This window comes from Musca domestica, unplaced genomic scaffold, assembly GCF_030504385.1.
Source record: "Musca domestica strain aabys unplaced genomic scaffold, Musca_domestica.polishedcontigs.V.1.1 252, whole genome shotgun sequence".
NCBI classification, from domain to species: Eukaryota; Metazoa; Arthropoda; class Insecta; order Diptera; family Muscidae; genus Musca; species Musca domestica.
Window position 1 is genome coordinate 116,676 of NW_026712280.1, and position 15,231 is coordinate 131,906.

Here is a 15,231-nt window from a genome sequence, read left to right on the forward strand (position 1 = left end):
ATTGGTTGTTGATGTTGTTGTTGTTCTTGTCGTGTCTTTGCATTTCTCTGTGCATTCATTGGGGGTTTTTGTTGTTGCTGTTTGCCTTTGGTATAGTATGAGGACACCTTAACGCTGTCTGTCCGCCCCTGGTTGGTTGCATGTCGCTTTAACGAGCACTTTTCTGACATTAATGACATTTTTGAAGTATCATTAACTCGCATCGTTTGTTTTTTTTTTTTCTGCTTCGATCTGAAAGATTTTGTTTTTTGGTGGTAAATGCTTGTTTGTTGCTGCTTCAAAAACAACAACAAAAAATTTTATTTTTTTTAATTGCATTGAGTGAAATAGAAATGATGCTGCTTTCAATTTTACCGATTGAATTGTTTTCGCAAAGAAAAAAAGTAACTTAAAAAGATTCTCTAAGTTTTCGCCTTGGATGGAAAAGGTGTCAAAAATCCTAAAAAAAAAACAAAAATGAAAAAATATTGGAAGTTATTAAGAAAAAAAATTATTGAACGGCATTTTCCATATCTTCTACATTTCTAGCTATCTTCTACATTTTTTCCAAAATAATAGCCAGAGTGATCTAGAATATCCATGAAAGGTATAGCATTCGAAATGCCTTCATATTGGAAATATACAGAAGATCGAAAAAAGTATTTCCTTATAAACCCAAGAATTAGAGAAAAAGAAGATTCCATCGAAGTATAAATTAATCTATGTACCGATTAAGGACCTTCTTACAATAAGAGGACTGGAGTGGTCTTTAAATTTCCCAAATAATAATAAATAAAAATAAAATATGTGTAATTGAAGGATAGGATTGGAGGATATACCTAAGATGTGGAGAAACCCCGAATAGATCTTTACTTCCTAATGGGTGCTACAGCCTGTGAAGGAAAATTGCCTATGCAGTTTAGGTATTCGTATAGCCCCCAATATAACGGTGACTTCCTATGTTCGGCGTTTTTAAGATTTTAACGGATTAGCCGGAGCTGGATTCTTGTATAATGAAGTCTGTCGGCACACAACTGTATCTAAAGTAGCTGAGATCAGTTCTCACATAAGAGACAGCCTAATAACCCAAAGTAGTAAATTCTACATTTCCAAAATATTAAAATATTCAATATTTTGTTATGAAGATTTTTGTTTCTCCTTCGCATAAGAATGCTCGACACTTATATAGCTTGCTTTTCGCCAAAGTCGTCAAACAGGTGATCCTTCCATCCGCTGGTATGAAATCATGATCAAATCTATCAGTTTCGCTTTGAAAAATATCTCTCTCTAGAGAGTACACTCTCTGTGACAGAGAGTAATATGAAGTTAAGCCAATGTGAGAATATTCCAGACTTAAGCAATCAATTTTCATTGAACATATCAACCTAGATCAATCGTGTACACGAGCATCCGCTGGTGTCGCTATCCAAAAAAGAGAAAATTTAAGAGAAAACCAAAATGTCAGTTTTATGTATATTTAACGATTCATTTCAATTGTGTTTTAACATGAATGTTGTCCAAGGTTGTTTATAAATCGTATTGATACGGAAAATGTATAAATAATATTTTAACACTTATTTGTGGAAGATTTAAAAGAAGTAAGAGAAGTTAGACTGGCGAGAGAATTCTTGCTCTGAAAGCTCTGACCTAGGTTAACCACTCAAAAACCAATCTATGACGTATTTTTTAAATAAAACTCTCTCAATTTTAAATGAAGACCATAGATGGGCAAGTATGCAAGCTAGCGTGTTGTCTCTAATTCTCTGTCATAAGTGAAACATTATTAACAGACAAATACGAATAATTCCCAACATTTTTTATAAAATAATTTGGATTATATTTTTATTCGAAAATTATTCAATATGTAAAAATTCAACGCAGGAAACTTATTTCAAAATTCCCCTAATCATTTCTCATTCATTATTTTGCCCATCTATGATGAAGACAAATCCGCCAGTATGCATTTTTTACTCTAGTCATTCCCTAGTCGCTATTTCGAATCTCTGCCTGCTCCTTCTCAGAAACCGAATAACCAACATTCAACCGTGATTAATCATTCGCATTTCCACGAACATTGCTTACGCACAACCTCTCAGAGAGTGTGTGCGTCTAGGAGGTATTAGTTCGTGTGTGTGTGCAATGAATGCAACAAGTGTTGCAACTTTCCGGCATTCGACATATCTCGTTGATGCGTCATCATCGGAAATACCAAAAGACAGCAAGGAATGCACTTCGCCTCTTGTTGTTGTTGTTTATGTTGTTGATACATATAAACATCTGTCCGTCCGCCCCTCCATCCATTGGTAGTTGTGACTCTCATTAAATAGGTCACGGTGATGAGGATGATTCGCTGCACTCAACCCCCAAAGTGCAAGCAAGATTTTTACCAACCAGCCAAGTGGAATTTTTACCCCTACTCGCTTGGCAATGCTGTTGGGTTGGCAAAGCCCATTGTTGCAGGCAGTGGGCATGCATTCCGCAATAAAAGGCCTATGAAAAAGCGCATTGTTCGTTTTAATTGGATTTGTTGGAATGGGCCTACCGATGCACTCTCCCTCTCGCATCAACTCTTTCTCTGTGCATTAAGTGGCGGAGAGGCAATTGCCAGGGGGTTGGCTGCAATTAATACACCTCGGCAAATAATGTCAAGAACTTCGGTAAACGATGCCGTAAGGTGTCAACAATTACAGCTATTCACTGCCGTTTATCCCAATTTTGTAGCGTTTTTCTTCGACAGCCACACGGCTAATGGAAAACATCCTTGGCCGGTAACATGCGTTGAATATTTCATGTAATTGACCTGATGATGGTTGCGTCGACGGTCGACGTGTGGTGTGCAACGTTGCCGGCCGCACTTGTTGCCAATTGAAATTCGTGGCATGTAAGAAAATTACAAAATTGCTGTTGCTTTGCGGCGAGCCTTCGTGGTACGCGTGTGTGTTAATTTGTTAATTCCTTCGAAGGAACGCAGTTTTTACATCGATACGTGCAGTTCTTTAGGTTGAGATCATTTCTTAAGGACTTCAGTGGCCGTTAAAGGTGGTAACATTGTAATGCATGCGGTTTTAAAATCTTGTGTGAGGATTTCAAAATTTAATTGATATTTTTTGTGTGTGGGGGGAAGGAGGAGGAGAAATTCGTTAAATGGAAGAAATATAGGGAAATTGTAGAACATTTTTAAATAGTTTTGTAATATTTAATACCGTTTAATTTGGATTTAATAATCGAAATTTACCATTTCTTTTTCAGGTAAATATACACGAAACGATGTCTGGATACTCCTGATTTGTAAGTTATATATTTGATATTTTTTAAGAATATTAGCATAATTTCAAGTCTTAATGTAGACCATAAAATTAATATGGAGATTTGTCAAAAGGTGTCTAGAAAATCTATCCTCTCCGGGGGAGGTTCAGATATTTCAGTTATATATCTGAGAATGTGTATTAAAAAGTTACACAAAAAATAAATTCAGGCAATATTGTCTACACTGGAGATGAACCCTAGTTGAGACTCATATCCTACAACTTTTCAAGCTGAAAAAGCTTTCATGGTAAAACTTTCGAAATTCTGCAAAAACTAACAAAAGTTGTGCATAAAATCGCCAAATATTCTGGAAGTTTTTGAGAAACCGAAACTATGAAAAATAAATGACAACCTTTCCTAAGCCCACAGAATGATAGTTCACAGATAAGCCGTTGTCCGAATATTTTCCACACTTTCATTAATATTCGGTCAAAACTACCATAAATACTCTTGGCTCAAAACCAGACCTCGTCCTTCTTCTCCCCAGACTCCTCTCTCTTTCTAGATCACAAAGATCTCCCTTGCATGCCCTATTGAGATCCTCCATAGGATGGAACGAAAGTGCAAATAACCTTTATTTTTTCAGTAGTGGGATTCTCTAACTCATTTTTTGAGTTACCGACAAAAGTCGGTAAAATTAAAATGCTTATAATTTCGGTAATTAACGAAATATGAAACCTACCCATAGATACCAATGTTGTCAACCTTAACTTATTTTTTATATCAAAAGTTTGGTTTTCAAAGTTACCGAATTTTGTCGGCAACTCGAAAAATGAGTTAGAGAATCGCACTATAGGTCCACTGGAGTCTACATTGCAGTAGTTCGACATTTACAAACAACATCTCACTCATAAATTAATAGCTGATTTCTGTGGCTTGCGCGAATGTCTTCAACACGCTGTCTAATGTTCCGCTAGGACCTTGGATCAAATAAGAAATTATTGCTAATCGAACTGCACTGCAAAATAAGACATTTTTATGGAAATATCGTCAATGATAGAGAGCGACCCATAAGTAACTATCTGAATGCCTCGAGGAGAGTTTGAAGGTCCCGGAAGAAATTCAACAATTCTAAAGACATCCACCCACAATGGGTAATGATCTGTTTCCAGCTACTAGACTTGGGCTTCTTATTCCTAAATTCCACGTCCACACATGTAATTGAGGTTTCTCTAAAAATTTCAGTATTGTTTCTGGCCTGATTGAATCCGTGGCAGGCTGCGCTGTTCTGATACTATGTTGCCGAACGAATCATTCTTGATGATCGGGAATTGTATAGCAATCTCTGGTACTGGTGAAGAATAAAAATGAGATAGGTCCGTAATATTTTTCTTTGATGCGTTCTTGCCTGGCTCTACTCGGTGGATACTTCTGGCAGTTTCCTAGACTTTGCCAGTTTAATGGCAGCACATCTTCGTAGTGTCTCATTGGCTTTGACATTTTCGGACAAGGTGTTTAATTTGAAATAGGCTTTTAAAATTATCCACCCTGCATTTCTGATCCCACCCGAAAATTGGTCTATGGATCAATGTATCTTATATCTTATAGGTACATCTTTCAAAACCAAAAACAAAGAATGCCTCAATTGAACATCGAACGCCCCCATATTACAATCTACGCTTTGTGGTCTCTAGAAATTCCCGAACAACAACAACAACAACAGCTTAAAACTAAACAAAACAGAACAAGAAGAAATAATTAAACATGCTCTCAAGCACATACTTCAGATTGTGTCCTTATTTCCTTTTTCGGGAATATTTTGCCATTTGAGCGTGCGTGTGTGTGTGTGTGTGAATGTTGTGACGTTGTTCTGCCGCTGCCGCCGCTGATGTATCCTAAAAATCAAGGCCAAGAGCAAGGATTTTTGCATGTGTATGAAGGATACAGCTAAATATTTGCTTAAGATTCCGCAAAAAAAAAGAAGAAGCAACAAAAAACACGAAACCCAAGAAAGGAAAAAAGAATGCCCGGGAAAAAAGAAGACAGAGAGCCACCATAAAATAAACCAAAATTCTTGTCGATGCTGCTACCGTTGGCACTGTTGGCGATGGAGATGATGTGTTTTATTCAAATGCCTTGTCAGCTATCTCTGGTTTCTGCCGCTGTTGTTGGCTCCTGGTTATTCTCTCGGCTTTGTCCTTAGTTTTTTTTTTCATTTTTTTTTTTTGGTTTTAGAAAGCCCTCAAGCTAAACGGTTTTTTGGGTTTTGTATTGGCATTTATTTGCTCTAAACTGCTTGCTTGGTTGCCTGTTAGGTATTCTCTTGTCCATTGCTGGCTGGCTGGTTGGTTGGTAGTCTTCTATTGTTTTGGGCACGTCCTTTTGCAAAAGCTACTTCCTTTTTGTGCGTTTATTCAAACGCTGTTGTGTTGTGTTCGTTTCTTCTCCTCATTTTGTTGGTTCTTTTTTGTTTTTGTTGTATTGAAATAGGTCTTAGAATGGGATGCAAGCACATACATACTACGATACACAGGAACACAACTTCGAACATCCATCATGCTCGGAAACACTTTACACAAGTGTATCGATTAACATTTCGATTTGCAGAAAGCAAGACCAATTCTTGACTCATAGCTTTCTTTTTGGATTTATTTTGAATACTCCTTCGCTGCTTGTTACACCCTCTCGCTTTCTCACTCCCCACCACCCTTTGACACTTTCAATTTTTTTTTTGTAGTTAATGGTTGTGAATTCCTTTCCTTAAAAGAGAGTCAGAGAGTGAGAGAGAGAGAGAGAGAGCGAGGGTTCCTTCTGCACTTGTTGGCGCTGACTGCATACCCAACATGCAACGCAAATGAAGTGCTGTCGTTTTTGTCGTTTCTTACACTGGCAGCTCTGCAACAGAAATTTTGGCAACGTCAATGTTAACCTTCATCCGCTGTATTGGTATGTGTTCCGCTGATGTAGTTGTGTGAGCTTTGTTTCCAATTCTATTGAATTCGCATGATTCGTTTTGGTTTTGAGCTCAAGGATCTTTGAGTGTAACTCATCACACTACATGTGCAGATACAGGCGATACCGGATAATTGTTATTCCTAGGTGGGTATGTGAAAATCAACCTTAAAGAGTGAACCTTATTAAAAATATAATGAGCCGCAGAATCTCTAAAACTCAGAATCCCCCCTTAACATAGTAAAGCGAGCCCCGGCCTTATTGAAACTCAGTAGTTCAGGGCTGGCCTTAAAATACCTTGACTGAATATATGAACTTGTGCTATCTGAATAATACACAAAAATAAAAAATATATTAAATTATGTAAAAATTAAATCAATTGTGATTTAATATTGCCTTCACAAAGGAATGAGATGATTAAATATTAAATATTGAGGTCACAAAGTAATCAGTAGCTGAATATTTTGGCCTAATGTATTGTTTATATGCCCCATTATGGCCTTAAAACATTATAAAATAGGAAACAATTAATTAGTTCTGAAATTTTCGTAATTTAACTTCCTTAAAAACAAAAATCAGGAATGAGAACTTCCAAGTCTATCTTTAAACAAAGCGTATGGGATTACAAAAACTAACCGTAATTATAATATATTTTTATATTATAAAATATTTTATCAATTATTCACATCGTGAACAGAACCTATTAAACTTATTTAAATATAGCTTGATAAGTTTTCAAATTTCAAAAAAAAAAATGTCTTACGGGATACATCAATATTTGCTAGTTTTTGTTTTAATTTCCAATTTTTTTTTTTAATTATTTTTTTTATAGAAAATATATAATTTTTATGAAGAATAAAAGAAAAAATCCCATTTGCAAATTGTGAGAACTGTGGATCTTCATTAAAATAAAATGTTTTTCTTTGAATTTTATAGAATTGATTTCTTTACTACCTATCCACAATGTTTTCTAATTCTGAAAAGAAATTTTCAAGAGAAAGTTGTCAATATTGAAATATTTTATTAATTTATAAATTCTTTCTTATTTTTTTCCTAAGAGACACCTAAACAAAATAAATCCATTTTTATGGAAGAAGGTGGGGAGGCAAGTATTTGGCTTTTTCATGGCAATTTATAGATCATAGACCTCCCCAAAAAAAAACTAAAAGAGTGTCCATAACAAACAATTAATTATACATATAAATTTAATTAGGAATGAGTAATCAATCCAAAGTCACAGAACTACAAGAAAAGGCCGCCACACACTCACAGCCGGCGAGAACGGACACACGCGCTCTCTCTCTCTAGCTCTTCACTCTCACTCACTTTCACATGAAACACAGACAAATGCTGGGTCATACACAGTGACAGTGGGCCAGAGAGAAAGAGCGAATGAGTGATAAACGACAATGAAGCCATGCCGATAGGTGGTAGGTGGAAAGAGGGGCTTAGCCCCAGTGTAGATGTCGTTAGTGTTGCCAGTGTAGAGGAGGAAAAACATAAAATTTTGGCAATATCTTTCGGTGGTGGTGGTGGTGTGTGTGTGCCTGCGTGTGATCCATACTCACACATTTGCAGTGCAACATTTCACATCCAACACAAAAAACAAATGTTTGATGGAATTCTTTTTTATTGTTGTATCAAAAGTTTACACTACTCGAAGGCTCGAGAGAGAGGGAGAGGTGTGCCAGCGAGAGAGAGAGTTGGAAGCTTTGGAGCGAACACCGCATGTTTGGTTTGCCTGCCATGGTGTTTGTTTTGGTGTCCGCTGCCATATGTTTGTTGCTATTTGGAGCGATTTTTGGCAATTTGTTGGATGGTTGGATAGTTTCCTCAAACACACAGACATGCCAAACATACAACGGCGACGACGAAGCTTTTGTGTGAACAGTGTTGCTTTTTTGTTGTTGCTGTTGTTTTTGTTGTAAATGGCCCATATATCCATGTTCTTACCTTGTGTCAACATTGCCAACACTGCTGCCGAGTGTAATTTCTTCTCTGCTGGCTGACTGACTGGCTGGTTGTTGCCATCTCCATCTATCCGTGTATCTGTGAGGTAAATGCGTTCGTCGCCTCACTAATGTTGCTTGCCGGCATCAACAGCCAAATTGAGGTTCGTTTGTGTTGGTTTAGTTTCGGTTGCTTGGGTGTGTGTGTGTGTGTGTGCGCACCGTGTATCCGTGTGTGTGGAGTGTGTGACTGTGTTGGGTTCACATTTCGTTTGCTGGCTGGTGGTGCTCGTTCTGCTGCCTTCAAACTTTTGGTAACTCTCCTACCTCAGTGTTCAAATACGTTCCTAACCGTGAGCAACCAAAGAATTTGTTTCGTTTCGTTTTTGTTTTTCTGTTCTCTGTTTAACACCTTTTCTGTTGTGTTCATTCATCATCATCTGCTGAGTGTGCAAACGGCTAACGGCTATCCATCCGAACCAAAACCAATTCAACCTACTTCCATTCAGCGCCACAGCCTGTTCGGTGTTGGAAATCATTCTGTTTTCGTCTTCTCATCATCAGCAACATCATCATCGTCGTCATTATCATTCTCAGCTCGACGTGACAACACTCGAATCGCGCCGCAACCCAAGAAAAGCCGCCAAAAATTTGTTAAAAAAAGAAAACAACGGGAAAATTTAATTATTTATTTTTGTTTAAAAAAATTCTGCAACTATTGTGTCATCTAAACAAAACAACAACAAAAAACACAACAAAATTAATTTCCAATTCTGTGAAAAATTGCCAAGTTGTCAAGTGTAAAGATACGTCCGAAAATATCTTTGAAAAAATTCAAATAATTTTTTAAGTTTTTTAAAAAAAATGTTGAGCAACCAAAAAAGTTGACATCATTACTTCTCACAAAACGAAACACTTCAGCCAAGTATTTTGAAAAAAAACGAAAAATCCGCTCCTTTCTAATCGAACGCAGCCAAAAAAGAACAGTTCGTACCAACATTATGTGGAATTATTAACAAAACTTAACATAACAAAAAAAATTAAAACTATCACCAAAAAAATTACAAAATTTGACCCAAAATAAAACTAAATTTTCACTTTAGTGTCGCAGTGTCTGTCTTGTTTCGGATTCCAAATACTCGTACCGACCAACCAACAACAAAAATACAATTTTAAGAATTAATTAAAGAAACATAACAAAAAAGAATTAACTAAAATATAATAAATAGAGGTACCTCTACCTACTACCAACACAGAGTTAAATAAGAAAAAAACATAATTTTTTTTATAAAAAAAACTAACACACACACAGACACACGAACCTACAAATTCGTTGGTATCTTTCGTTCTCTCCCGCAGTTGGTGTTGTGTTGCTATTTGAACACACAAATGTATGTATTCTTTGTTTTTGTACTTCTTTTTTACTATTTGTTGTTGTTGTCTAATATATAAATTGTTATTGTTGTTCCTTTGTTTTGTTTCTCTTCTATTTGTTGCTGTTGTTTTCTTTTTTTACACATATTTTTTTTTTGTTATTTGTGTACTCTATTTACTCGTTGTTGTTGTGGTTGTTGTCGTGCTCGATTACAGCCAGCGACAAAAGTATGCAACATTGTAAAAGAGCTTGATGCACGATGCTGTTTTAAAGTCCTCCAGGGAGAACTTCTAAATTGCCATTTCAAAGTTTACACTGGGTAATTTTGATTGCCGCAATTGTCAGTCAATTTAGGTGCTAAAGGTTGTGTGGGAAGAGGGGTAAATCTATTTTTCTTACCTCTCTCACCCGCAAAGTCGCACTTGTCTAATGTAAATCAGGAGTATACTGCAGCCCAAAACCAAGGGTTGTCAATGACCGGTGACAAGAGGGGTCAGACAGGGGATAGTAAATCTCGTCGCCGTAATGGGATTTGGTGGTCGCAATCTCCTTTCCCCTTCACACTTTCTATGCAATATCCCCTATATTTAAAGTACCTATTCAGTTAATAAATGCTATCGTATTCCGATCAACTAATGACTCTGTTTGTATTCAAAAAAGTTACTTATTCTGAGCTTGGAAACATATAGGTAATTCGGTTCTACTATCAGTACCTTGAACCTTTTCTATTTTGGTTAAAATAGTGTACTATGGATCCAAGCAGTATTTCTAACGGCTATGTCAAAGGAATAACTTACCCAAAAAGGTACCTAAACGAATATCGGCGTCAATTCCCTCGAAAAAGTAATATTATCAGGTATACTTTTATTGTCATACACATTTTATTTCAGAAATGGGTAATGAAACCATTGCAGGGAACAAAAATGGAAAAATTGTAGACTTTTCCGTATAAATTGTAACAAAAATGTCTAAAAATTACCAATATCGGATTCTCTCCAACGTCACATGAGTGCCATGGCGTTTAAAAAGTCCACATTAAGGTGTGAATACAAAAGCAGCTTGTAGTCTTCGCATGACACATTTTGTGATATAACATAAAGGTTGCTGCACTCGAATCCTGACATCGTTTCCACTCATAATTTGACATTAATATGTCTAGCCATGATGCCAAGCTGCTTATGTACCCACACCTTTAGTTCTGCAGTTTCGCCCTGTAGAGAACCTATCTGACGTAAAACCGCAGAGGGTACACTATTTGGAGAAGATCTATGGAGCTTTTTTCATTTAATTTAACAGAAAGATGTATATATCTCGGTTTCACTAAGTTATCAGGAAATCTTCAATATTTTTAATTCGTATTCCAAATATTTGTTACTTATATCAGGTTTACATAGGAACTTTTTTTGGGTTAATCTCCATTACAAGGATTTTTTGAATGTATATGCAATGAAATTGGGCGTTTAAATCCTTTGAGTTAATGAAATATGGCAGATTGTATAGGTACTATTATTTTCTGTTCCAGTACCTGTAAGAATATATTATTTTGGCAATTTTCTTCGATATCATAAAGGGAAAATCGGTTATCATAGTAAAAACTTTAATACTCTTGCAGTTCTGGAACATACCATTAGTTAGATTAGAAAACATTTGTTATATTAGGACTGTTGTAGGACTGCAAGAATGTAAACGTCTTTTCTATGATATCTGGTTTTCCCTACATGATATCGAAAAAAAATTACAAAACTAGTAGATTCTTGTAGGTTCTGGAACAAAGCATATAAAACAATTCTATATAACATATGCTCAGTTCCAGATCCCGCAGGAAACTTCTAGTTTTGCTAATTTTTTTTTGAGATCATAAAGTAAAAAATCGGTTATCGTAGTAACGTACCTATATGCTGGTAGATTCTGGAACAGATTTGTCTGTTCCAGAACTGCAAAATGTTAAAGTTTTTACTAGGATAATCGATATTCCCTTTATGATATCGGGGAATATTGCAAAAATAATAGATTCTTCTGGGATCTGTTAGGAGCATATATTTACCACATTAACGAGGCCGCCACCCGACTTTCCTGAAAAGTCTAAAAGTCGACTTTTGTCTGTAGTAAAAATTTGAAAGTCGACATTTCGAGAGATCAAAAAACTTTGTTCAGTGGTACTACATTTTCACATTCCATTTCTATGAAAAATTAAGCTTTTTGGCTGGAGCAAGGGATCGGCTGGCTTCTTCATAAAAGAACAAAGGAGCATAGGGTTAACAAATATAAGTAATTGGCCGAAATTGAACAAAAGGTGAGAATGCATACAACGCTTATGACTGGCTTTTTCCTTCTTTAGGTTGACATAGTTCGATTTTGGCCCACCGCACCTTTGTTATTTTCCGAAGAAGACAGCCGTTGACTTGAGCCAGTCAAAAAAGCGTTTTATTTGCGCTCCCCTTCAGATCGTTTCGTTGTACCTATTTTGGCACTGCGAGAACATTTTTGGACCTTCCACTTACCCAAGGTGTTGGACCTCTCTGCCCACACTCGAGTGGGACATCTCTTGCGAATTGTTCGATTCACTACTCGTTTTTCACTACTCTCTCGTTTTCATTTCATTTGTCAAACACTTTTGACCATCACTGTATGGGTTTCGTGTTTTTTTTTTTTGTGTCCCACATTGCCAAAGCACATCTCGACTAGAAGAAGAACCTAGTAATGGCTCTCACGACGAATTTTCTGTGATTCGTCGTTACTGCTACAATGTGTTGCGCTGGCTCCGGCTGTTGGTTGTTTTTATATTGTTGTTGCTGCTGTTGTTGTCATTGATTATGATTGCCATATAGATTGTTGTCAGTCCGTCAGTCACTCGCTCAAATATTCTCCGAAAGAAAAAGTAAAAAAAAACATTGAGAGCTAGGTTCGGTGCAAGGTACTCTTTTTTTCCACAGCGCGTTTACAAGTAGCTGGCTGGGCTGGCCGGCCAGACCGGGCCAGTCCGGCAGTGAGATGTTTAGTGGGTCGGTCGTCAGTCCGTCGTTACTTTTCCTGCTCTTAATGACTTCATTCGCTTGCTTGTTTTTGGCCTCTTCTTCCTCTCCATAGCCACCTCCTCCCTCTCCTCCTCGTTCGTCCGTCCTCTCCTGCTTCAACATTATTTTTTGTGTTTTCTATTGTTTAGGTATTCATTATTCTATCGTCTGTCTATACACCTTATTCTTTACTTTGGTTTAGCTAAGCGTGAGTCTGTGTGTTTGCGAGTGTGTGTATGTTTGTGTGTGTGTTTGTTTTCAGTGCTGTTTTCACACACATTTTCGTATGTCTTTTCAAATGCCAACATATCACATTTTTTTCAAAGAGTATTCTTTATCTTTCGTCTTTGCCTTCCTCTTTTGTTTCGTCTTTCTATTCCAAAGACGTTTTTTTGCTATTCTCTCAAAATGTGTGTTATTCTTGTTGTTGTCGCTTTCCATTACTATGCTCCACGTTTGTGTTTACACCTCATGTAAGGGGGTTGGGGGGGAGGACTGAGAGTGGGGAGGCCCAAGGAGATAAGTTCAAAGTCTCATTGGGAATGTGTAGAGGGAGAGATAGAGAGAGAGCTGGATTGCGGAAGTTGTGAACTTCATTCATTGAATGAAAGAGAAACCAAGGCGTCATGTCAGTTTGGATTTGTAATTGGTGACAGATCTAGGTAGGTCATTCAATTTATCCGAAGGGTGTCCCACACTGATTGCCGGTTAACAGAAAACACTTGGCGTTGTTTAACCCCAAAAGAAAAAAACCAGTCATTTGAGAGAAATGTTAATGTGAGATAGAGAGAGTGAAAGTTCTCGAGATATAAGGCTAGATATTGGCAAAATTATGAAAGAGAAATGCTTAAAGAAATTAGAATGAAGTTCTCTTTGTAGATCTTTTTATGTTGTTAGATATTTATAGGTTTTAAACTAATTTATTAATGTTTTAACAGTAATATCAATTGGTAGAAAGCGAACGAATATCATTCAACGCTCGCTGATATCCTGGTCACAAGAGAACAACAGAATTATTTTATAAAGAATACGATAATTTCCTCAATCGATTCAGAGATCATAAAATAATCGAATAAAGTGGTTTTCGTTCCCGAAGGTCAATTTCAGCTTACCTACCTCACAAGTGTACTGCTTGTACTAAAATGTTGCGTTTTTGTACTATTCTTGGATTTATTCATGAAAGCGTACATATCCCCATCACTCCGAGAAAATTGCATCAAAACCAATTTGTTCAAAATATTATTTAAGAGAGAGAGATGGAGATAGTGGCATGCGGTTTTAACAGTTGTCTTGTTGATGAAGAGGTCTTTATAAGTTTGGAATATCACTCTTTCCTATGAAAGAGAGCCGCTACTTAAACAATTTTGCTTAAGAGAAACTAAACTTCTGAAAAAAGGCATTCCTAGCAATTTAACTCTTCTTCTGAAGTTTTTGAACTTCATTCAGCTCTCTTGAGAGCTATTGAGAACTAGAGTAGAAAGATTTTGAAAATTTAAACTGAGTTCAGGGATAAGAAAGTGAAAGAGCGGAGGAAATTACACTTTCTCTTTACTGTACTCTCGCTCTCCTCTGTTTTAATGCAATGACGTGCAGAACTAAATCGAGATTAACTGAGACTTCACCATCAAAATCCCCGATAAAAAGGTAGAAAAGAGAATACGCCTAGAACCAGTGCCGCTAGAGTACATTTTTGGTTAGTTTTGCACGTCTATGTCTTAATCTAACGACCTCAAAACATATGCCATTCTGATAGCCCATCAAAGTAGCTGGGAAATGGTTTCAATATATTGTCCTTCCATATTCAATGATGGCATCTCTTCAAGTAGTGGGGATATTGTTACCTATAGATTGGTCTTAGCGACTACTTCAATCTCGTCAATCACTGTCGTTAACTGGTTAGGGAATCGCACTTAAGAATTGCTTTCCATACGATACACGAATTTTCCCTTGGAATCTAGGTATTCAAAAATATATATATATACGTTTTCAATTGTTATTATTTTTTTTTATTTTACACTTTATTTTTATTTTGTATTGTTTGTAATTTTTTTGTATTGTTTATTATGTTTTCTCCATTTAATTTATTATTTTCTCATTTTTGTTATTTTCTTTTCGTTGTAGGTTGGCATATAAACAAAATTAAAAAAAAAAAAAACAAAAGAAATCTGAAAATTTAAAGCCAGTCGTTCGACAAAGAATTCAAAATTGAAATTTCTTGAAATTGGCCCAAGAACAAAATTAAAAGCAACGGCGTTTTTTGTTTGAAAAGCATTCCAAAAAGCAAGGATTAAAGCCAGCCCCCACCATCCTCAAATTGAAAGAATCCTCTCGAGAACAAAGAAAAAACACAGAAACAAAAACCAAACAGAAAAATGACTTCCGAATTGGATCAGTTTGCCGACTTGGAATTGTCGAAAGAGGATCGCGAGCAAATTTTCGATCCGCCGTTAGATCGACAGCAAATGGAAGGTGCTGGCACCTCAAGGTACTTGAATTGACATTTCCCTTTTCTAAAATTCTAGTTAAAATGTTTCCGAAAACCAGACGGACTTGGTGCCATACACCCATCTAGTGGTCCTAGTTGATCGGCTGATGTGCTTTGAGCTGAGAATCTAGTAGCTTTTGTAGTGCTTTTAGTTGTCCGTTCTGGCTATCTTTTAGTTGTTATTGTATCACTTCCTTTTAGTCTATCCTCCTTTATTTCCGTTCTAAACTT

At 36.5% G+C, this 15,231-nt stretch overlaps 1 long non-coding RNA gene across 1 annotated transcript; it reads left to right on the plus strand.

Annotated features, from left to right (window-relative positions):
• The first annotated feature begins 8,136 nt into the window (after positions 1 to 8,136).
• Positions 8,137 to 14,773, plus strand: LOC131803005 (uncharacterized). The gene is made up of 2 exons (XR_009342438.1): positions 8,137 to 9,517; positions 14,637 to 14,773. It is a non-coding gene; the product is annotated as an uncharacterized LOC131803005 (long non-coding RNA).
• Positions 14,774 to 15,231: the final 458 nt, after the last annotated feature.